The 25,081-nt window shown below is 36.3% G+C and overlaps 1 pseudogene; it reads left to right on the top strand.

The window, feature by feature from the left end:
• The first annotated feature begins 10,422 nt into the window (after positions 1–10,422).
• On the top strand, positions 10,423–24,573 carry LOC121264777 (annotated as a pseudogene).
• The last annotated feature ends 508 nt before the right edge of the window (positions 24,574–25,081 follow it).

The following is a 25,081-nucleotide window of genomic DNA, read 5'->3' on the forward strand; positions in this document are numbered from 1 at the left end:
TAACTTTCCTACTTGTATTTTATTTAAAGGGAGGTTCCTCGCCATAACTATGAATACTTGTATTTTATTAAGAGGGTGGTCTCTTGTCATAAATATATGCCTTCACAGATGTTTTACATGAAACAACGCATTGCATCTTCACTTGCATTGTCTCTTATTATCAATCTTCTCATAGCCGTTTGACCTACCATAACTTATGGTTTCGCTTATTGGAACCATAGACTTTGATGTAGAGGTAGTCCAAGAAGATGTTCATGAGGAAGGTCCGACCTTGCCCAAATGATAGTAATGGAGGTTTGTCTCCGTTAATAGTTCTTTTATATTCATAGAGATGAATTATGTAGTCAAGCGACAAATCATGTCCAATTTGTTGTATTTGGACGTAAGCAATGAACAACTGGTTTTGTGTAATATTATTTGGGAAGTGATAGTGACATATGAATATTTACATTTAATGGATAAACTTTTTTTCAATTTAGATCTCTGGTACAAATAGCATTTAGTCTCTGATTAAATCTTTACTTATTTCATTGCGATACATACATACATGTATTCTTTTTGCTTACATGTTCATTTTTTTTTTTGTGAAAACTACACACTTAATTCCTAATCTAAATCTGGGGTGTTGCTGAATGGCTGGCACCTTTGGCTCCACGGATCCACACTAGGTTCTTTACTGAGGAATGGGGTGCCACATCAACCATGTACTTGGCCTAACTAAGGTGAAGTCCTGTCCTATCTTGACAAACTTGTATTCCTAAGGTATAGGAAAGTGCTCCAAGACCCTTGAGTTTAAACTCAGCTTGTAAACTTTAAAAGATTGTGTTTAGGCTAGACAAATGTGTGCCAGTAATTATGATATCATCTACATAAACCAGCACAAATATATGCATAGATGACTTATGAAGGTAAAATAATGAAGGACTGACTTCACCCAGGTGATAGTAATAGAGCCATGTCTCTGTTAATAGTAGTTTGTATTCCTAGAGATGTATTATGTAGTCAAGCGACAAATCATATTCGGTTTGTCGTATTTGGAAGTAAGCAATGAACAGTTGGTGCTGTGTAATTATATTTGGAAAGTGACAGTGACATAGGGATATTTATGTTTAATGGATGAACATTTTCTCGGTTTAGACCTCTGGTACAAATAGCATTTCGTCTCTAACAAAACCTTTACTTATTTCGCTGAGATAAACATATACATGTATTCTTTTTGCACACATGCAATTTTTGTGAAAATTGCATGTTACGCTTATTCCAGTTCTAAATTTGTGGTGTTGTCGACACACTAGCACCCTTGGCACCACGGATCCTGGCCAGGTTCCTTACTGTAAAGTTTAGTGTAAGGGATGTCATGTTGCAACTTAGGTGTTGATAATCTGTTGATTAGAAAGCAACTATCTAAAAAGCATCAAGCCAGTATTAGGAAGACAAGTGTGATTGAGCCAACAAAGTAAGACTTGTTTCAACAACATGTCTATGCTTTCAATCAGCAATCTCGTTTTGTTGGGATGTATGAGAGCAAGTGATTCTGTGATGAATCCCATTCTTAGCTAGGTACTTGCAAAATAATTGAGATGTGTACTCTCCACCTCCATTACTTTGAAACTATTTTATTTTGGTGGAGAGTTGGTTTTCAATTATAAACTTAAATTGAACAAAGCCATATGATCATTTAGCACATTCTTGATGGTAGCTCCCTTTTTGTACATCGGTCTTTAATTGTTTTTAAAGGGGAGAGTACCTCGTAAATATTTACACCAATTTTCTATTTAAAAAAATAAGAGAATAATGAAAAACTAGCAGAAATAGAGGTGCCTATTTTGTCTGATCCATTAATAAAAGAAGTACGTAAATGGTGACACCAACTAGATTTATTGCTTTCATTTAAATTCATGAGAAAGTGAGGGTGACATCATTTGAGATTAGAGGGAGAAAGTCGTGCATCAGAGGCTTTCAAATGCACCAATGTGAAAGAGTGATTTATCAATGTGGAAAAATAAAAAGTGGGAGAAAGGGACGCAAAAAATTATTTAAGTTGAAATTATAAAGAAACACGTGATTGTTCAATAGAGAATTGAGGATATAATCCTAGATGGAGTTGAGTGGCAAAACTGGACCCTTTGGGATGTGCACGCGGGGGAGGTCGACTTGATTATGGAGTTCATGTTGTATTTGTCGAGCTCATCTTCTCTGTCTGATGAAGTTTTGGGGTCCGAATCGAAGTCCCCCATGTCGGTTATCTCCACTACCTCCCCGACGCCATTTTATTCAAAATAGGTTAGTACGTTTTTTTCCATAATTTCCATTAATCCTTAATGGTTCCTTAATTAAACAAACAATTAGGTTGATTATTAATCATAATCAAATAATTTATTTATTCAACTATAAATTAAGACCACTTTTGATGCTGTAGGGATAGATATTTTGGTATGCAATGATTTATTTTGCTTGCTGCTATCTCTCTCTCTCTCTCTCCCCACACACACAGAGACCACATGCATAACAATTGCATGCATGTATGTAAAGAGTAATCTGATGCCCTTTTTGCGCATTTTGCTACAAGTGTTCTATTGTAAATATTTTCAATTTTAAAAGATCTCATGATTATAGGATATACCTAGGGGGCTGACAAAATGATTGGATAACTCATATGTTTCTAGATTACACATGGTTTTTTCTTCTTCAAGGCATTTAATGGTAGCAGGAGGATGCATCATTGTCATGTAGGATCATTTACCATATCTAATTCAATAGCAACGATATAAGAGATTCAACATTTTGTCCATCACTCGTCAATGAAACACCAACAGAAACTCTAAATATATATTTCCACCGAATTGCAGAATATTATGAATTTATAACTTAATGAAACATTGGTATGATATCACTAATGCAACTTTTGTTGGGTAGGTCGTAGAACAGAGATTGCAATTTTTTTTTTTTTGGGTTTTTAACAAGTTTTTTTTTTTTTCATATGACATTGTTTCATTTTTATATCAAGATAGATTCTTTTTGCTCTTTGAGTTTTTTGTGTGATGCTCTTCATATGTATAGGTCATGAGGATTGCACAGGACAGAACTAAAAAATCGTTTGCAGTTTATACATGAAAGAGGAATTGCTTACCTAGATGTCAGACGTTATTATATTTATGTAAATAGTGGTGTTTATAAATTTGGTGATTTTGGATGTGCAATTCCCACAATAAGAGCTTGCCAATGGAATAGTGATTTTGTATATTGTTCAATTTATATAAAGAATTTCTTTAATTTGGTGTTGTTTAGAATGTATCTTTGAAGAGCTTTCGTCTTGGTTTTTGTCATCAATTCAATGTTTCCAGCTTAATTTTCATGAATCTATTCTAAGTTTTAGTGCATGTTGTTATGAAATAAATGATAATGTATTCTTCCATTTTGAAGATTTTAATTAATTTTGGCACTTTTTGAATGAATTGTTATTGTTATGGCTTTTGCAAAAATGTTTTCTACATAGCTATTTTATTCTTCCAATTGGGCGCTACGTGCAGGGGGCATACGTGCCTTACACGTAGCACCTTACTAGTATATATATGTGTGTGTATTACTAAGAATCTTAAAGCAAGATGAAGTGTAAATGGCTTGTTTACACCCTTCATCTAGAGGTTGACATCTCAACTTTTATAAATTTACACTGAAGGAGTGGAATGGACTCACCCATACAGGATCGTGGCAAAGTTTTATTAAAAATTTTTAAATTAAAAAAACTAAACTCCAGTCAATTGGGTGGTGTGGCCACCCAAGGTACACGGTTGACCTCTCAGTTAGGGGTGCAGCTGGCCACCTTGGAGGCCAGAACCATCACGGGGTGGTCCCGTGTAAAGTTGTGGACCTACTCAGTTCTATTAAAAACTGTTAAGCATAGAAAGTGAAAATGAGAAGAAACTTATTCTCATTGATGCCTTTGGTTATACAAGGGTCATATATATACATTACAAAATGCAAAAAAGTAAAAAAGGTACTGAAAAGATAACTTTTGATTATCTACACAATTACAAGCATCAATTCAGAACTTTTATTGACAGTATGGTAGAGGCAGCTTTATGCATCGTGTCCCTCATACTTCTATGTGTGCAACCATGCATTTCCTTAGCTGAGGTCCTTCTTTTCTGTGCCATCTCTTGTCTCCTTTTTGCTGCGGTTGCTATCTTTTTCTTTCCATGTACTGCAACATGCTTTATCAGCTTTATGCATCTCTTGAGTGATGAGTGTATTTCAGGTATGCTTTGGCTGCTGTCCTCGTGTTGAATTTACTTTGTTACATTGTATTCTGTAAGACTCCCCCTTAAGATGGGCATAGATGTTAACAATTCCCATCTTGGATAGTAAGAACTGAAATGTAGAAGTTGGTAAGGCCTTAGTGAAAATATCTGCCAACTGAAATTTTGAGGACACATTCATTGGTGTAATAATACCGGCCAAGACTTTCTTTCTAACAAAATGGCAATTCAGTTCTATATGCTTGGTCCTTGCATGAAAAATTGGATTCCTTATAATGTGGTTAGCTGCTTGGTTATCACATGAAAGGGAAGCAGATTGTGTATGGTCAATATTAAATTCCTTTAGCAAACTGATAAGCCACATGATCTCACAACTTGTAGATGCTAGTGCCCTATATTCTGCCTCAGTTGAAGATCTAAAAAATGTTGCTTGCTTCTTAGATTTTCAGCTTATTAGTGAGTCTCCAATGAATATACAGAACCCTGTGACATATCTTCTTGTCTTGGGTAGGCAGCCCAATTAGAATCATTATAGGCCTTTAGATGTAAAGCTGATTTTGGTGACAAAAAAATGCCTTGACCTATGGATCCTTTGAGGGTCTTGAGAATCCTATAGGCTAAGTGCATATGAGATTGTGAGGGTCTGTCCATGAACTGGCTTAGAACACTTACAGCATAGGTGATGTCGGGTCAGGTGATGGTTAAGTAAATTAACCTTCAAATGAGTCTTCTATAAGCTGTAGGATCTTGGAGGATTTTTTCTGTGGTGTGGCTTAATTTATAGTTTAGTTCAATAGGTGTGGGAACTGTCTTTGTGCCAAGTAGACCTGAAACTTCTAATATCTCGAGGGTGTACTTCCTTTGACAAAGGTTAATTCCAAGTGAGGACCTAGCTACTTCCAATCCTAGGAAATACTTGAGGGGTCCAAGGTTCTTAATTTTGAACTTGCTGTAAAGGTAAAATTTGAGTGAATCAACTTCTTCTTGAGATTCACTTCCAACTATGATGTCATCTATATTTACTAAGCATGCTATAAATCCATTCGAACTGACCTTAGTGAACAAAGAATAGTCAGATTTTGATTGATGAAATCCAATGACAGTGAGTGAATTTGAAAACTTTGAGAACCATTGCCTAGATGCTTGCTTAAGTCTATAGAGAGATTTATGTAATTTGCATACCAAGTTCTCCCCCTCAATTTGCTTACTCTTGATGTGATAGCCTGGAGGTAATTGCATATAGATGTCCTCATCAAGGTCTCCCTGGAGAAAGGCATTGTGAACATCCATTTGAGCGAGGGACCAGTTTTTAATGGTTGCTATAGCAAGGAAAACTCAAACTGTGGTACATTATAGGACTGAGGTTCATGAAGTAATGAAAGTGAAACAGAAAATGACTGGTGAGAGGAAGAGAGATTTTTGTAAGTTATGTAATCATGAAGGGGGTGGATTGTGGAGGGAAGGAAGGATTGAGGAGGAGGGAAGGAAGGATTGAGATGCTGCAAGCTGGCAATGATATTGATGAAGATAAGTCAGGTTTCTCTTATAGAATACAATGTAACAAAATAAAATGCAATCTGGTTCTACACGAGGACAGCAGCCAAAGCATACTTGAAATACACTGCAGCACTCAAGAGATGCATAAAATTGATAAAGCATGATGTAGTACATGGAAAGAAAAAGATAGCAGTAGCAGCAAAAAGGAGATGAGATGGCACATAAAAGAAGAACCTCAGCTAAGGAAATGCATGGTTGCACACAAAGAAGTATGAGAGACACGATGCATAAAGCTGTCTCTACTATACTATCCATAAAAGTTCTGAATTGATGCTTGTAATTGTGTAGATAATCAAAAGTTATTTTTTTCAGTACTTTTTTTACTTTTCTGTCTTTTGTAATGTGTGTATATATATATATATATATATATATGACCCTTGTATAATTAAAGGCATCAATGAGAATCAATTTTTTCTCATTTTCACTTTCTGTGCTTAATAGTTTTTAACATGGTATTAGAGCAGGAGTAATTTCTTGCAATACCTTCTCGATTTTTGATCATTTTTCATTAAACTTATGGCCTCCTCATCTTCCTCTTCTTTTTCTCCTACAGAAGATCCAAATAGCCATTTTTTCTTATATCACAGTGACAATGCAAACACTATCATTGTTTTACCACCCTTAACTGGCTCCAACTACATTTCTTGGAGCAGATCTTTCATTCTCTCCATTTCAATCAAGAATAATTCAGGTTTCTTGGACGGTACCATCTCCACTCCTAACCTTGCAGATCCTTCTTAGGTATCTTTGTTACGATGCAACAACATCCTGCTTGCTTGGATTTTAAATTCAGTTTCCAAGGACATAGCCTCTAATGTGTTCTTCATGACTTCAGCTAAATAGGTATGGGATAAACTCAAAGAGTGTTTTGCACTACCTGATGAAACTAGGATATATCACCTTCAACACAAATTCAGTGGCATAGTTCAAGGCCATCTTTCTATAAGTGACTACTTCACCCAACGTAATACCATTTGGGACGAACTGCATAGTTATAGACCACTTCCTTGTTGCTCTTGTGGTTTATGTACATGTGATGCTTTAAAGAATATTGGTGAAGTTCAGCAGAAGGACTATGTTTTCAAATTTTTAATGGGTTTAAATGATAGCTATGATGTTGTTAGAGGGCAAATTATCTTGTTGAGCCCCTTGCCTTCTCTAGATAAGACCTTCTCACTTAATTTACAAGAAGAGAGGCAAAGACAAGCAAGAAATATAGTTGTTCTTACCACAGAACCATCTGCCTTACTTGCTTATCAAACTTTCTCGAAGAGAAAGGAGAAAACAGATTTGGTTTGTGGACATTGTGGAAGATGGGACACACAAAGGAGAAATGCTACAAACTAATAGGGTTTCCACCTACTTTCAAATTCACCAAATCTAAGTTTGGAAATAGTTTTGGAAAACCAGCTGCTCCTTCTGCAAACCAGGTTGCTCTTGATGGTTCCATTGTGGATCAAACTGTTGCTGCAGGCCATGCATCTCCTGCACCAAGTACTTCTTAGTTAAACCTCTCTCAAGCACAAGCACAAGCACAACACCTCTTGGCTCTTGTCAATGCTCAATTCCCTCAGCTGACCTCAGGACACAATAAACCACTCATGCCACCACCTATGCACCCCTCACCAATTATCTCAGAACCTGCCTCTTCAACAACATCTCACTCCAATCTAGCAGGTAATCATCACTATTTTTCCTGTCCCAGCATCTCTCATAACCCTTTTTTTTTCAATGTCACAAGTCATGATAAATTCACTATTCTTTCACGATTCTTGATCTCTTCGATTCTTCACGCAGAAACAGAGTAGAGCCACCCTAGTTTCTCTCCTTTCAGGTTCGTGCAAGCTTCTTCTCCTTTCATGTACTATTCATCTCCTTTCTTTTCTCCTTCAACCCTCGTTTCAAGAAGAAACGAAAATGGTCAGCCCCGATGGGGGCTTTTGCTCTCAGTGAATGGCTGGGAACTTCATCTATTAGACCTATTGTACATTTTACTAACTTTGGTTTATTTTTTTTTTTGGCTGATTTTCTCATGCACACTCTGTGTTGCAGATTGTCAAGCAACCACTCGGAAAAGGGTATTGTGTTTTTTCTTTCTGTAATATATTGTTGGCATATTTCATGATTTGCTGAACGCCTGTGTGTTGGTTTGTTGGTATATACTGCATTTCATAAAAAATCGTTTCCATTAAAAAGAAAACATGACAACAACATTACTGGATTTGTTACTTTAATTAGTTTTCTTCATGAATAATTTGAGGGAACAATTTACTCATGGAGGAAAGCTCATTTTGATGCATAACATGATATTGAGACTGCCTTCTTATGAAGAAAAAGAATATTAAGATTGGATTAAGAAACTTTCCTTTCATCTTCACTTATTCATTAAAGCTGGTGCAAAAAATCAAGCCAGCTTGTTTTGGTACAAACGCTGCTAATTTCCCATGAAGCAAAAGTAAAATATGGATCATATTTTGCTTTGCTTCTGTTTGATGGGAAACTATCAGTTTTCTAAGACTTTGAGATGTTCAGGAACCATAATAGGCAGGTATACGAGATAAACTGCTACAAGAGACTGATGAGTTGGAGTACTATTAACAAATAAATTAATGGGAGCTAGGATTATATACAAATATCCAGAAGCTTCAAAGATTTATATTCAACATAAAAATAAAATAAAATAGTGGATACAATATATGTATCCATGTGGTTTAGTGCACTAATAGATGATACCAAAAGTCTAAAAACTTGGAATGGAGATATTTTTTGCAAGTCAATAGGCCGAGTTACCTAGATCTAAGAGCAATGAGATACATATTTAGGTATACTAGAATGAACTAGCGCCTGCTTTGAATGATATGATTTCATTCACCTCCAGTAGTTGTCTGGTGATAATATTTAAAAGAATAATATTTAAAAGTTTATGACTCGCATTTGATCTATTATTTAAAAGAACAAAAAGGGAAAACAAAGTTGGAAACGAGGGGGAGAGAGAATTTCCTCAAAGTCTCTATTTTTCTGAAATCTCTATTGGCTAATTATTATTACTTTGATAGGGAGAGAGATTTTTCTCAAAGAGTTTTGCTATGTATAAACAAGTTTGCGTACCTTCTGCGTACTAATGTTGTTGCCTTCATATTCTAAATTCAAATTAGCACTGTTTTCAATAAAATCTACTTTCTGACCAATCATATTGAATGGGTGCGCGTATTAGTGCGTATAATCACTTACAACTAGATTTTTCCTTTCTCAAAATCTCATTTTTTTGGTTAATTATTTATCATGTTTGTTTATGCAAAGTAAGCGTAGATTCTGCTAAAATGTTGTACCTTAATAAACTTTATCCCTAAACTTTGTTGAACATAATTTTGGGAATTGTTAAAAAAAATTGTTCATTCTTTCTTTACCTCACTTCACTGGTGAAACAAATAGTGAGAGCCAGGACAAATCCTGTGGTTTGTAATTTCTCTTCTCTTCTCTCCTTCCTAGACAGATTTTGAACCTTCTTTATGATAATGGAATAGTACGGGTACTTGTTGAAGAATAATTATCGGCAACAAGGACCACAACATTACTAATTAGCTTTGTTACGTGGTTTTGTAAGTTGGTTTTGTATTATATAGTACTACTACCTGCTGTATTTTAGCTTGCATATGTATCTGTGATTGGCCAACTGGTTTTTTGTAAGTTGGTTTTGCATATGTCTGCTTTATTTTCCTTAGTAATTGTGATTGGAAAACCTACTGCATATGTATTTAGCTTTCATTATATTAGGACATAAATATAAGTTGGTTTTGTGTACATAAGTTGGTTTTTTGTAAGTTGGTTTAGCATATGTATGTGCTACCTTGTCTATTTTCTACTTTGTATGTGCTGCATTTTTTGACAACTTAAATATTACAATTCTTCAAGGATGGACGCTCCATTTGAAGATGACCCCTTCTTTACCACTCTCTTACAAAGTGGAGGAGAATGTTGTAATAACACTCTAACATGCACACAACATTCTAATATTGTGGTCCAAATAACCCCTTTCACGGTGAAAAGAGGCCTCCGGAAAAAAAGGTCAAAGAGGTACATCTTTCACTGTAGAGGAGAATAACTTACTTGTCTCTGGTTGGCTCAACATTAGCATTGATGTCATACGGGATACTGATAAAAAATCCACTCAAATGTGAGACAGAATTTCTGAGTTTTATCACGAGTATAAAAAGTCAAATACTGTGAACCATTCGATAGAGTCATTGATCAATCGTTGGTCCATGATCCAGAAATGCACAAACAAGTTTTGTGCATTTTTAGCGTAAGTAGAATCATTGCACCCAAGTGGTGTGACCGAGCAAGACAATGTATGTACTATTTTCCTTTAATAATGTATTTATTTATCTAAGATTTGTTTTCTAACAATATTCCTTCACTTTTTCATATTGAAAAGGCAAAAATAATGTATAAAGAGATGGAGAATGGGAACTTCACTTTGGAGTATTGTTGGTGTCTTTTGAGACACCAACCAAATGGCAGCAACACATGATTTCACTGAATACGAGGAGAAGATTATATGATAAACATCCAGCTAATGAGCAATAGTGAAGTTGCCGATGACGTTATGGAGGAGAACGTTGAGAGGTCTCTAGGCAAAAAAGCTAAGAAAGATAACTTGGGGAAGCAGAAAGCCCAAAAAGCATGTGATGCTGAGTTCAACATGGTATAAGAAAAAATGACCGAGGATAGATGGTTGTTCATGGCAGAGAGGAGATCATGGGTTATGAAGGCAGATAATGATAGAGGTGCACAACTAGAACTTGATAAGAGAAAGTTCGAGGTAGAGATCATGAGCAATGATTTTTTTGGCATGAATGCCATGCAGCAAAAATAATTCCTTAATATTCAGAGGAAAATTTATGAGGACTCTTTGATCTAAGAAATCTCCATCCACGCCTCATGGTGGTGTGTAACCATTGGCTTCAAATTTCTAGCTTTTAGTAGCTGGGCAACCACATGTTTTGGATAAACATGTGGTTGGCCAACCACTATGAGATTTGAATTTTTTTATTTTGAAGTTGGTATGCAACCTTTTTGTGTAGCCTTTTGTGTTTGACATAGACTAAACTTGTATATGTGCCCCTTGACTTGCTGTGTAATTGAAATTGTTGATGTGTAACTGAACTTGCTGAAACTATTTGAGCACTGCCACTGAAGTGTAAAACTACTACTGAAATGTATTGAAGTGTACTGCTGAAATGTATTGCTATTTTCATTTGCTGGTTTATGAACTGGTTTGTGGAACTATTACATTATTTTGATACTAAAATGTTAATCAATCAGAAACAAAATAAGAAAGAGTTTAATTCCGTTGATTAATTTTGAAGGTATGGTGATTGGATTATAGAAATATTTCCTTTGAATTTTCACACTTCATATAAATAAATGATGACTTTTTTGAAGATTATTTAGTAGTTTATATTGAGAAAGAAATTGCTGAAAAATTTAGTACGGATGTCATAATTGATCAATCTTATTTAATGAAATATATAGCGATGAGTGTCTATGGATCGAGTTATGTCATATTTTTTTTTTTTAAACAAGCTTTAACATACACCTCGGCTCCCCTTAAATTAGATCCCTAACTTCGTCCCTTCATATAATTTGTATCATTAGTCTATACAAAGTTGGCAAGTTCATGGTGGAAGAAAAGTCAACGAAGCTCTTGATCATGATCCTCATTGTTTGGCAACGGAGCCTCTCATGCATACTGAAAGATGCTCATGAATTGTATTATATGGAAGAAACTTCCTGTATTACGCAATAAGCATAATGTATATGTGTTGACCGAATAGTAATTGATGACTTCGTTGGGGAAAAAAAAAAAAAAATGATTGTCTATCAGAGTATGATCTCATTACAATGTTTTATTAGCAGAAAATCAACTTTTCAATGTTTTCAGTGCTAAGTGCATACGTTTTAACTCCAAGGATGGAGATTACTTGTGATTATGCGCCACTCTGTCAACAATATGCTGATAATTGCTATATATATATATATATATATATATATATGCTAGTTGAACGATGTAAGCCAACTATATATAAACGCCTAAGGTCAAAAATTGGAAGCGGCCTTTTTCCTATTATTATTATTATTTTTTTTAAAAAAAAGAAGCTTCCAAACTAGTAAATAAAGACCCAACCTCCATTAGCCCGCATTTTGTCAATCAGTATCCCAAGTCTAACCATCAACGGCTGCAGCATTAACAAAGAGGTACAGCTTCCCTTTCATGGCGTTTTAATTTGCTCTTCCCCCATCGGTACAGACGGCTACCAACCACAAATATAAATCTCTCTCTCTCTCTCTCTCTCATGCATGCACGTCTATTGTTTTAGGTATGCAGTTGTTACGGGGGCAAATAAGGGGATTGGATTTGAAACAGTCAGGCAACTGGCTTCGAAAGGGATTAACAGCAAGAGATGAGAAGAGAGGCCTTGAAGCTCTCCAGAAATTGCAACACATCGGTCTCTCAGATCACGTGGTTTTTCATCAGCTTGATGTGTCTGATCCGGCTAGCATTACTTCTTTTGCAGACTTCATCAAAACCCAGTTCGGGAAACTTGATATCTTGGTAAGCAAAGCTCATTAAACTTACAGAATATTGTTTCTATCTCCTTCGATCTTATAATCTTATTCATAATAAATTTGAGACGTGAAATTATTACTTGTCTCAAAAGTTTAGCACAACTGAGCCAAGATGCCAAACGCGAACGCCATGTTGAAAACTCCATGCATCGCACACCTAACTTCGCCGATTCTCTTCTCCACACTGCCATAGCAATATCACCAGAGCATAAAACATGATCCATAGTTTCAAAGTCACCAATTGTACAACAGTCACAACGGGATACAAGAGCTATGCCCATTTCACGTGTACGAGCATCCACTAGGAGGCACCTAAACCATGCCTTCCAAGCACAAACGGCCACTCTTTTTGGCAAGAGCTTATGCCAGAACCAGTTCTTCCATGGAAAAACTTCCTCACATCGAACCCGAATAAGATCCCAAGCTGAGGCAGTGGAAAACTTGCCATCCCGAGTTGGTTCCCAGACGTAAACATATGAGCCCTCCTTACTTGCCACCACAGACCGCATCACCTCCAGAGTTCTAGTATCCAAGTAATTCCACTAGAGCCGTCTCATCCCATACATTACCAACCCAGAAGTCCCAGACTTGAAGATTGTGATTGCCAATATTTTGAACATAGCCACTAAAAGGCCAACTTGAAAGCCATCTATCATGCCAAAAAGAGATTTTACCTTCCCTGATCCGCACCTTTGTATGATCATAAACCTCTGGAAAAACCTGCATAATAGATCTCCAAATCTCGAACCGCTTGTACGTGATACCGCCATAACAAGTTACCGTCTTTCACATACTTCGCTTGGAAGAAACACGTCCAAAGATTATCTAAGACAAAAGACACCACGCAAACTTCATGCGCAGGGATCGCTGCACTTCAGTGAAATTTCGGAGACCTAAGCCTCCTTCCTCGATCGGTTTACAAATAGCAGACCAAGAAACCCACTTCCTTTTAGCTTTACCATTAAAATCTCCCCAAAAAAAAGTCGAGCGGATAGAGTTTAGCTTGAGTAGAACAACCTTCGGAACATTAAGAACTGCCAACAAATGAGTTGTCATATAAGATAGAACATGTCTAAGCAAAGTGAGTCGGCCCCCTTGCGAAAGAATTTTAATTTTCCACCCGGCTGCCTTATTACGAATTTTAGTTACCAAAGGCTCCAATGCTCTTGCCATAAGATGCCCCGTCACTAAAGGCACCCCCAAATAAGTAGTAGGAAAAGATCCCTCCACAAATCCTATCATTCTGAGAAGACCGCACTTCCTTGAGTAATTTATCTTCTTGGATAGGAAAAGAACCAACTTATCCTTATTAATTAACTGACCAAACCATAGCGCATAAGTATCTAGTGCCCGAAGCAGCATTTTAATTGACCTCTTCTCCCCATTGGCAAATATAAGTAGATCATCAGCATAAAGGAGATGAGACACCAAGGGAGCCTCTCTAGGATGATAATAGGAGCCAATTCTACCTTCCTCAAAATTCTTTCGCAAAAGCTGAGTAAGAACTTCCTGTATAATAACAAACAAATAAGGAGAAAGGAGGTCCCCTTGCCGCAACCCACGAGATGGTTTAGAAAAACCTTTGTAGGTTTCATTCATTATGATCGAGAACCGTGGGGACATCACACAGGCCTCCACTAAACCACAAAAGCGCTCTGACAAGCCAAAACCCTTCAAAACCAAACATAAAAAGGACCAGTCAACCTGATCATAAGCCTTTGCCATATCAATCTTTAGCATAACATTACCTCCATTACTATTGCGATGAAGTGACTGAACCATTTCTTGCTCTAGGGTGATGTGCTCAAAAATTCTACGCCCTAGGAAAAAAGCACCTTGCTCCCAAGAGATCATAAGAGGCAGCAAATAAGCCAAGCGATTCATAATGATCTTTGAAAACTTTTTATAGGCAACACTATATTGGCTAATTGGCCTGAACTTGTCAAAGCTTTGAGGATCTTGCACCTTAGGAATGAGAACAATATAAGAAGTAGAATAAAATCTTCGCAAAGGGGTACCTTTGAAAAAAATCTCGGGTAGCTTCTGTCACATCCTTTTTAACAATATCCCAACAAGCTAAGTAAAACACCGAACCGAAGCCATCGGGTCCAGGACTACTATTCTTAGGAATAGACGATAAAGCAGCCCAAACCTCTTCCTTAGATGGATCTTGAGAGAGTCCCAGGTTCTCTTCATCAGTCACCACTGAAGAAATAATGTCTTACAAACTGGGCGCACAGTAGGTTCCTCCCCCATGAGAAACGATTGAAAATAAAGCACAGCCGTGTTATGCACTTCCCCAAGATTCTCCAAAACCTCTCCATTAGACATGGCCATTTTCGAAATAGCCGAAGTTTTCCTGTGTTGATTTACAAACACATGAAAAACTTCGTATTGCAATCACCTTCCTCTAGCCATTTCCTTTTTGTCTGCTGAGCTAATCAGAGCTTTTATCTGTTTTCCCATACTTTCAATTTAGCCTTGGTATATAAATAATCACTCTCATCAGAATGAAAGCCATCTTGCAGTGAACACTTAAGGAACTCCATGCGTTCTTCTAAGGCCTTAATAGATTGATCTACATGGTCAAAAACCTCTTTATTCAAAGCTCTCAAAATCCATTTAAGATTTTTAAGCTTGGCTGCCAAATGGACTAACCCCGTACCTTGAACCTCTTCCATCCAAGCATCCTCCACACACTTCTTAAAATTCTCATGCATGCACCACATGCTTTGGAATCAGAATGGGAAGAGTCCATAACTAGTCGCGTCCTTGTCAAAACGAATCAACATAGGAATATGATTTGAAGACTTCCAGCTTAAGTATTCAAGATGAACTTTCGGAAATTGTTGAAGCAAAATAGGATTCGTGAGAGCTCGATCTAATCGCGCCCAGCTCCTGGACATCCCTTTTTGACCATTACACCATGACATTTTGCATCCAGTAAAACTCACCTCCATGAGTCCGCAACTATGAATGCACGAGTTAAAATCCGCCATAGACGATAATGGCCTTGGATTACCTTCTACCCGATCTCCATCCTCACAGATAGAATTAAAATCGCCAACCACAAGCCAGGGAACATCATCCCTTTGAACATCCTTTATATCCTACTAGAGCTCCCTTCATTCCATTTGAGTGCACTTAGGATAAACAAACGAGACATAGAGACACTTATCAACCTTAGTAAAGAAACTAGAAATAAATTGATTAGACATGCCCTGCACTTCAAAATTCAACTCTGCATTCCAAAACACCCAAAGTTCCCCCCCCCCCCCAATTGCTTCATTAGAACAAAAAGAAGAAAACCAAGAAATTTTACCCAGACATCCATAGCTTCCTCATCAACAAAAGGTTCCGATATCGACAACACTGACGGATTAAAATCTCTAATCAAATGCTTTAATCTTCGTTTGGACATGCCTAATCCTCGCACGTTCCATACCACTATGCTTCCAATCATAAATTCAATTTTTCTGGACGGGAAATAACCCGTCGAGACGGACGCAAAATTTGGTTTTCAAATTTCTTTAATCATGAAATTGTATTGTTCAAATCCAAATCTGAACCATAACCCTTCTCTTTTGCTAGCCTTTAAAGGCTTCCATTTTCTTCCTGCTCAAACTTGTTTCCGTCATCTTCTGCAGCCACTATGAGTTTATTCTCCAACTCCAAAATTTCAGAAACCACATCCTGGTGATCCTCTGTTCTATGTTGATCAAAGGAACAACCTTCTTGCATGGCCATATCACCCATAAGCCCTGTGTCTCCTAGATTGCCCTCCTGCCTATCCGAAGGTCCCTCATGCACCAAAACCCCCTCCTCCTCACATAGCATTGACACAGATCCAACAATCTCCTTCCCTTTATCAACAGGGAGAACCTCCACTACCCTGACCAACTTAACCGAACCAACGACAATAGAATCCTCCCTCACTTGCACTGCCTGGTCACTATTCTGATCATCATCTGGCTCCTCTACTATCACATTTTCTATTGTATCTGTCAGCTTCTCAACAAGCCGTTGCTCTTCCATCTCATTAGATCCTGCTTTCTTGACTCTCCAAACTTTCGTTCTTTTAACTTGGTTATCTTGCGTCGGATTCACACGATCATCCCTGTGCACTTTCTTCACCCCTACATGACATACAACCTCTGTATGTCCTTGCCGACAATACCATCTACAATAAGACCCTTGTTTCTCATAGTGCACCTCCTACTAGATCTTCTTAGTAGCCGAGACGACTATGGGGAAGCCCTGAATTTGTTCTTCAAGAAGATCAACCTCCACACATAACCTTGCACCTGAGGCTCGAGTCTTGTTAATGGTCGCATTATCAATACCCAGGAACCTACCGAATCTCAATGCCAAAATCTGCAAGCAATTAGTCTTATACAGATGTAGCGGAAGGGCTGTAAAAAGATCCACTTGGGTGCCGAGGATAGTTCCTTCTTAAGATCAAAGTCCTTCGTCCAATGAAACAAATGAAACATGCACCCATCAATAACTCGCCCTTCTCGTGCCCATGCATGGACAAAATCCCTTTCAGAATTTAACTTGATAAAAACATGATGAGCATCCATGAAACTGATGGTAGGGATCTCCAACAAAACCCAAGTTTTAACCACTGCAAGCCGAATAACATCAGTAGACAGACAAGAACGTAAGAACTTCAAGACCAGGGCATAATGAAAATCTTCCTCAACCTTGGTCATCTCTGCCTCTGAAAAAATAAAACCCGGTTGGCCATCAACATCGATTGGATAATGCATAGGCATTTTGAAATTGGAAGATGAAGAAGGCTTCGACACCGCCTGGGCATAAGACAAGGACGTATCAGGATTCCTCGTTGGTGAGGAAGACATTAGAGGGGTGGCTGCCGCCGCCACTCAGCAACCCTAGCCAGAAAGTGATAAAAAACCAGAAAAGGAAATCCCGAGAATTGCGGTGAGTGGTAACAGTACATGGTGCATGGGATGGAGGTGTAAATGTGTCTATGATAGCCACAGGTAAAGTAGGATTGAATGGTGGGGTGTCGTCGATGGGGGCAAGTTGTGAATTGTGTGAAGTGGATTGAGGGGCATTGTGGTTTTCATATGTGTGTCACTAGAGATATATGTCACTGAGTGAGAGTGAGTAGAACTGTGAAGGAAAATCAGGTCCGAAAAATTGAAATCGTATGTGGGTACAAGGGCAATAATGGAGATTAGCAGGGTGTTGAAAGAAAAAAGTTTCCTCATCAAAGATAACATACCAGGAGATATACATGCGTCTAGTAGGAGGATAAAAATATTTAAAACCTTTGTGCTTGTCGTTATATCCAATGGAGACATAGGGAAATGAATTAGGGCCAAATTTATTGATAGTATTGTTCCATAGGTATGGAAAACACTTGGAACCAAAGGCATGTAAGGATGAGTAATTCGGGTGATGCTCATAAAGTTTTAAAAAAGAAGATTCATTTCCAAGGCTCACAGAAGGAAGATAGTTTATAAATAAACCGCCATAGAGAAGGCCTTAACCCAAAAACATTTTGGCATATTGCTATGATATGACATAGCTAGGCCTAATTCCCGGATAGTTCGATTGTGTCATTTAGCAATGCCATTTTGTTCCAAGGTGTTTGGGCAAGAAATATAGTGAGCAATACCATTGTCTAGTTAAAAACTTGTGAATGCATTACTTGTGAATTCGCCACCACCACCAGATTGAAAGATTTTAAATAGTTTGGGAAATTAGTGGTTGATAAAATTAATAAAAACATGAAATGCAAGAAAAAAATCAGATTTATTTTTCAAATGAATTAATCACATGTATTGACTAAAATCATCAACTAAAATTACATAATAAGAAAATTTATTAAGAGAATTAATGGGGTAGGGCCCCAAAAATCACTATCACAAATAGTCAAGGACTTGGTAATGCCTTTTATTAAACAAAGGGATTGAAAAGTTTGGATGGTCGTAGATTGGGGATGTCCCAAACGTTTATGTCAAAGACTCTTATTTGCTACCTGAAAGTGCATATATAGAAAAATGAGCTTCCGGCTGATGGTATAAAGATTAACACCTTGTGGCCTCTCAATAAGATTTTGTTGGTGCTCCTGTCCTTTAGAGTTAATCCACCATAAAAAAATCACAATTAATAGGATAATTAGTGGTATTGCCTAATAAAGAGTAACTTTCTTTCAATATTAGGGACTAACAAAACATTAACTACAAGAAAAACGGACTTTTGTGACTAATTTATTGTAACTAAAAGACTTTTCGCAATTAATTTTACTTACAAATGGTTATTTCGCTGGAATTAATTAGTTGCAAATAAGTAATTTTCTTGTAGTTATTTTAGAAAAACACTATGGATACAAATCAATCCCACAAAGAGATTTCACACACTGATGAGTGTGCCACATCTCCCTTTATTTTCTTTATTTTCTCTTTCTTTCTCCCCTCCCCATGTGCTGCCACCCTTGCCTTCTCCCCATGCCTCTCTTTGTGCAGGGTGGGCAGATCAAGACAACAACGGTACAAGCGGCACTGCCAGCATAGAGCTCACAGTAGCTCGCATTGCACTTTGGTGGTCGGGGACCACATTCTGTACACTGTGTGCATAGTTGATTGCGTGCCGCTAGGTTTCTGGGGGATCTGAGCCGATGACTTATCCTTTGGTCATCTGTGGTGGTCGAGAACCACCCCGGGAGGGCAGACAACATAGGTAAGGAAGGAAAGGGGGAGGAGGGGAGGCACGGGGGGAGAGAGAGAGAGAGAGAGAGAGAGAGAGAGAGAGAAGAAGAAGAAGAAGAAGAAGAAGAAAAAGAAGAAGAAGGGAGACATGACAGACTATTAGTGTGTCACATCAGTATGTGAGATCTCTTTGTGAGATTCCTTTGTGTCTCTAGCATCCCTCTCTATTTTAATGGATTTGGAAAAGTTACCAACATGTGCATCACCCATGTGAGTAATTGGGAGGATGGTACCATTCCCAACCATGACATGATCATGACCATGATAGGGATGTAAGTTTTGCAAAATAGGTGTCATATGTGCCAAAGCCCCCGTATCTACCATCCATTCTTCATCGACTTCATTAGATGTAGTCAATGCGGCTAGAGTTTGAGGGGTGTCAGTGTCTTGATAGACTTTGTCAAAATGGTGCCAACATCAAAGAGCTTCATGTCCTTTTTTCTCACAAATTGACAAGTTGGGACACGAGCAACACTGGAGTTTTGTGGAGGAGCACTGGGATCGGTCCTTGACTTGCTGAATGCGAGAGTTGGAGCCTTGTGGTCTAGTGTTTCACTTCGAGTGGCGAGTTTTGTTGGAGTAGAAAGCATCCTAATCAGTATTGCTCTCGGTATCATGTAGAGCAAGCTGGGTTTCATAACTTTGAAGAAAGGGATAAATTCTATATATGAAGGCATGGGCGGTTTGAGCATGACTTTAATAAAAGATTTGTATTTTGGGCCAAGGCTATTAAGGAGAGAGAATGCATTATTTTTGTCATGGACTGGGACGCAAATAGTTTTTAAACTATCACAAATGCTCTTAAATTTTCTCAAAGGGAAAATATTTATTACAACCTACTGTATGCTGCAGCCGCAGCACACCCTGTGCTACGTTTAAAAAAAAAATCTTGTATGTGGAGTGTGCGGAGAGTGCGGCTGATGTATAGCTGCACTCTTTCTCAAATAATCGATCAGAGATGTCAACAGTCTTATAGGAACACAGATAGCAAAATAGTCATTGATAAGGTTGGGCATATGCTTCCTTGAGACTTGTGCTGTGGTGTCTAGTCCAATGACTAGACCCAAGCTGGCTGCCTCTATTAAATATCGATGATCCATCATCTGAGTAGTCTATCTAATTGTCGGCGGGTAGAAATAGGCTTGCTATCTTATTACTATCTATTTACTACTTAAGTGTATTTCAAGTTTTTTTTTTATTTTTTATTTATTTTTTTATCATTTTCTTTTAAGTATTTTTTTAACATTCTTAATTACTAAGAAAAAATTAAAAAAATATATAACTTTACTAATACTCACTTCCTTAATCATTAAGTACAATGAAATTAAAAAAAATCAAATATAAAAAGAATAGTAAATGGGTAGTAGTAGGGTAATAACCCTATCATTATTCATTGTTGGCACTTGGTATACTCCGAATTGATTCTTAGGTTGCGTTTAGATGTTGAGTTGAACTGAAATGAGTTTAGTTCTTTATGAATAGTAGTGAGTTGAGATGGTGGAGTGAGCTTAATTTGTAGAGCCCATCTAAGATTAGTTTAGATATGTTTAGATGTAAGATGAGTTTAGATGTATTTATGAAAAGTTAAAAAAATGTTATAGATCCCATGTGTAAAGAGATGTTGAGTTGAAAATGGTTATAGATCCCACGTGTAAAGATGTTTTAAGTTGAGTGATATTTAGTAATTTAAGAGTTGTGTGTTTAGATGTTGAGCTATGCTTAAATTTGAACTCAATTCAAATAAGCTCAGTTGCTTTCATGTTCCAAAGTAGCCTTAGTTGTCCATCACTAAATCCTTCAGGACATGAGAGAAATTGAGCAAGAGTTGAAGAGTCCATGTGAGCAGGTGATCTGCCTAAAATTTGTTCTCACCATAAAGGGTAGTTGTCTTGCTTGAGACCCAATGCGACAAAGTTTCCCATATTAATCGATGGGAAGGCCATATTAGGAAGCAGATTGAAGCAGGTAAAAGGAGGAGAAAAAAAACAAGGATAAAAAGATGGCGTGAGCCACTAAGACTTTGATATCACGTGAAATCACTACTTATTTCTAAAATGTAAACTGATGGAAAGATGTGAGTTATATATTTGTATTATATTTTTAAATGCTTGTGATCGTTATTTGAACGATTTTAATATTTTCTTCAACATTTCCTTTTACAATTATAGAAACTCTCACCAAAATGTGAAAGCAAAAACAGATGTATGTAGTTATTTACGGTAATATATTTGATTATGAGAAAAAAAGATCAAAGAACATAGACTAAAGATCAAATATACTATAGAGTAATGCTACTATGGTCTTCTAATTTATATTACTCACTTTGCCTCTTTGACGTGTGGTGCCATGTAGCTTATTAAAAAAGTTAAAAACACAAACATAAAATGATAGCAAAAATCTAAGATTTTAGTCTTTATCTTTTTATATTCTCGGTCGTTATTTTATTTTTAATATATATATTTTAAATTTTTATAATTTTTTAATAAGTCACATGGTACCATGGTACGAGTTAAAGGATAAAATGAGTGGTATAAATTAGAGAAGATAGGAACATTACTCTATATTATAACATCTTGATATTGTCACTTCGGCTGATGTGTCGACGCATTTTAAGTGGCTATTTTCATTTATTTATTTATTTTTTTGATAACAGGCTATTTTCATTTATTAGTTGTTATAAAAAAATCACTTCAACACAATAAATTTGGGTGTTATTATTTTTGAAAATAATGAGAGCTCGATGCATGCATGCAGGTGAACAAAGCAGGCATTACGGGAGCCGTTATAGACTTTTACGCTTTAATTTCAACCATTCCAGATGCAGAGGTAAGTACTCTTTTACATATGGTAATTTCAAAATAGTTTATCTCAACATATTATTATAATTTTTTTAAATTTTAAAATAATAATAATATTAAAAAATAATATTTTAATAATATTTTATTATTTTAATTCAAATCAATTCAATATCCAAACGTAATCACCTTTACTCTGCAAGCTTCTGTTAAAGACCAAAGTTTAAATTAATTTTTTGCCATTACTTTATAGCTAGATAGCTAGGCTTCATGATCAGGTTAGAGCTGACGATCGACGTTGTTGACGCCGATTGACCAGATTGGTGAATATTCAACCCATGCATGTTCTTTAGGCTGCCCGAAGGCCCAGTATTTCAAGTATTAAAATTAGATGAGATAATTTTAAATAAAAGTTAAAAATTTTAAAAATATTATTTTTTAATATTATTATTATTTTAAAATTTAAAAAAAATTAAATTATGATTTGAAAAAGTTGAAAGATTTATTATATTTTGTGTAGAAATTTGAGAAAATTATTGAGATGAGATAAGATGAGATGAAACGCTTTCTGAATCCAAACGGAACGTCAGACATAAAACTAAGGCAAAGAAGGATCAAAATTATCAAAACTTCTCATAATTTTATTTTTAAATATTATTTAGACATAAAACATTACTTTTCAACTCAACTTTTTAACGTTTTCATCTAATCATTATCCAAAATTTAAAATAAAACATAAAAATCAATAGAACTTTTACAAACTTTAAAATAAAAATAATATTAAAAAATAATATTAAAATAATTTTTAATTTTGTAATATTTTTACTCAATATTTTCTCTCTTATTTCCAATATCTAATAAAACGTCTTCACCTAAACTATTTTATTACTATTTATCAAGTTCTGAAATACTTTCAAATATCCAAATTAAAGATGCCCTTAATCATTTGGTAGTACTGTATGTAGTTGCATGAATTAAGTAGTGAGCATAAGATAATTAATTAGCTGCATGCAAGCTAGCTCCTTGGACAGAGCTTAGTCCATACATATATGCAATGCTAAATCCATGACCATTACTCAGGATATAGGTGAAATGCATTGTCCTACTCTGATCATATATATTATTTGACAACTCAACTCAACTTGATTGGATGAATCAAAATTAATTATTTTCTAATTACTTTTTTTTTAAATCTTAATATTTTCAGGAAAGGTTTTAGTCTATCAGATAAGTCACTTTATTTAAGAAAATGCAAAAATTTGGGGAAGAAAACTCAAAAAATAATTTTTATTCAATTCCTTCATTTAGTTAAATTGTCAAATGGTATATATATGCCAACTACCATTCTCCTACAGCAGACAATTGAACTGGATATAATAATGATCATCTTATTCTTTTAGCTACCATGCATCTTGGTGATCATCATGTAGGGACAACGTCATCCAACCAATCCGAATGAAGTATTTAGACAAACTTATGAGTCGACAGAAGAATGCATTCGAACCAACTACTATGGTGCTAAAAGAATGGCAGATTCGCTTATCCCTCTCCTCCAATTATCTGACTCACCAAGAATTGTCAACGTTTCCTCCTCTGCAGGGAAGTTAGGGGTATGAAACAAGATCAACTTCTCTATATATGGTATAATTATTTTTAATGCATATATATATGTATGTTTGAATAGATCGATCATAGAGAAATTTACTAATTAATCTATTTTCATAAGAATATAATATATTTAGACAGAACAAATTTGGTTTCAAGCACTCCCAATTAATGGTCGACTAGCTAGCTGTTGAGTACTAATCATGCATGGTACTAGATTTGTTGAGTTTGAAAATATTAGTACTGATTGAAGCCACATAGATTATAGATATATACTTGGTATTGATATAAAAAAAAATATATATATATATTCTCATATAAAAAAAAAAAAATAGTTCCTACTTCAATTTCTAGCAGCTCCAAGCATTACCTCATTTTTAATTAAACATTTCACTTGTTGAGCAAGCTGATCATTAATGAGATGTGTCTAGCGGCCCATACATGAGGCCGGGAGTGTAGGAATATAAAACAAAATGATTAACTTTAATTTTGTGTTACTTCAAAGAAAGAACAGTTTTTCTAATTATAAGGTTTCTTAATTGTCTTGTTGATTCAGAACATACCAAACAGATGGGCTAATAGTGTAGTAACTGATGACAATAACCTTACAGAAGAGAGAGTGGATGAAGTAGAGAGTGGATCATGAAGTAGTGCATGAGTTTCTAAAAGATTTTAAGGAGGGTTCCTTGGAAACTAAAGGCTGGCCTCCTCATATGTCTGCTTATGTAGTCTCCAGAACAGCTTTGAATGCCTACACAAGAATTTTAGCCAAGAGGTACCCGAGTTTCTGCATCAATTGCGTTTGTCAGGTTTCGTGAAAACTGATATGAACGATAACACCGGTGTCTTATCTCTCGAGGAAGGTGCTGCACATCTTGTGAGGTTAGCGTTGCTACCCAATGGCGGTCCTTCCGGCCTCTTCTTTGTTCAGCAAGAAGTGTCACCTTTCTAGCTAATTGAAGACAATTCATTGTATATTTCAATAATAACAGCATCCATTGCTTAGTTTCCCTCATTTAGTTTCTTTGTCTAAGACTCCGAATAAGCATTCTTCATTTGGAAAATCTTGTTTTGGAGACGTACTTGCATGTTATGCCAAAAATATGTAATTAGCTTTTGGCTTTTTATTCCTGTGGTGAGAAACACTGTTTGCATGATCGAGGAATATTCGATCAACGCTGAAGCCACCATTGTGGTCCGTTCAATTGCATCGATGGACTCTGGCCACGTAGAAAAATGCATCAACATCTCGAAAAAGAATTCTCGCAACCGGTTGCCTCCCTTTCGTGACCATCATCAGATAGTGGACCGCTTCCTCTCTCCCCAATCTCATCGGTCATCCAAGACACTCACTGTAACATCCGAGTCCAGTCATGGTGCTTTAAAAAAAAAATTTTGGGTTACAGTAATGAAAAATCGTTTGGAATTACGAGTAAAATTTTTAGAAGAGAGTTTGGACCTAAGATATTTTTGACGGTATATAACTTTTTTA

This window comes from Juglans microcarpa x Juglans regia, chromosome 1D (assembly GCF_004785595.1).
Source record: "Juglans microcarpa x Juglans regia isolate MS1-56 chromosome 1D, Jm3101_v1.0, whole genome shotgun sequence".
Taxonomy (NCBI): Eukaryota; Viridiplantae; Streptophyta; class Magnoliopsida; order Fagales; family Juglandaceae; genus Juglans; species Juglans microcarpa x Juglans regia.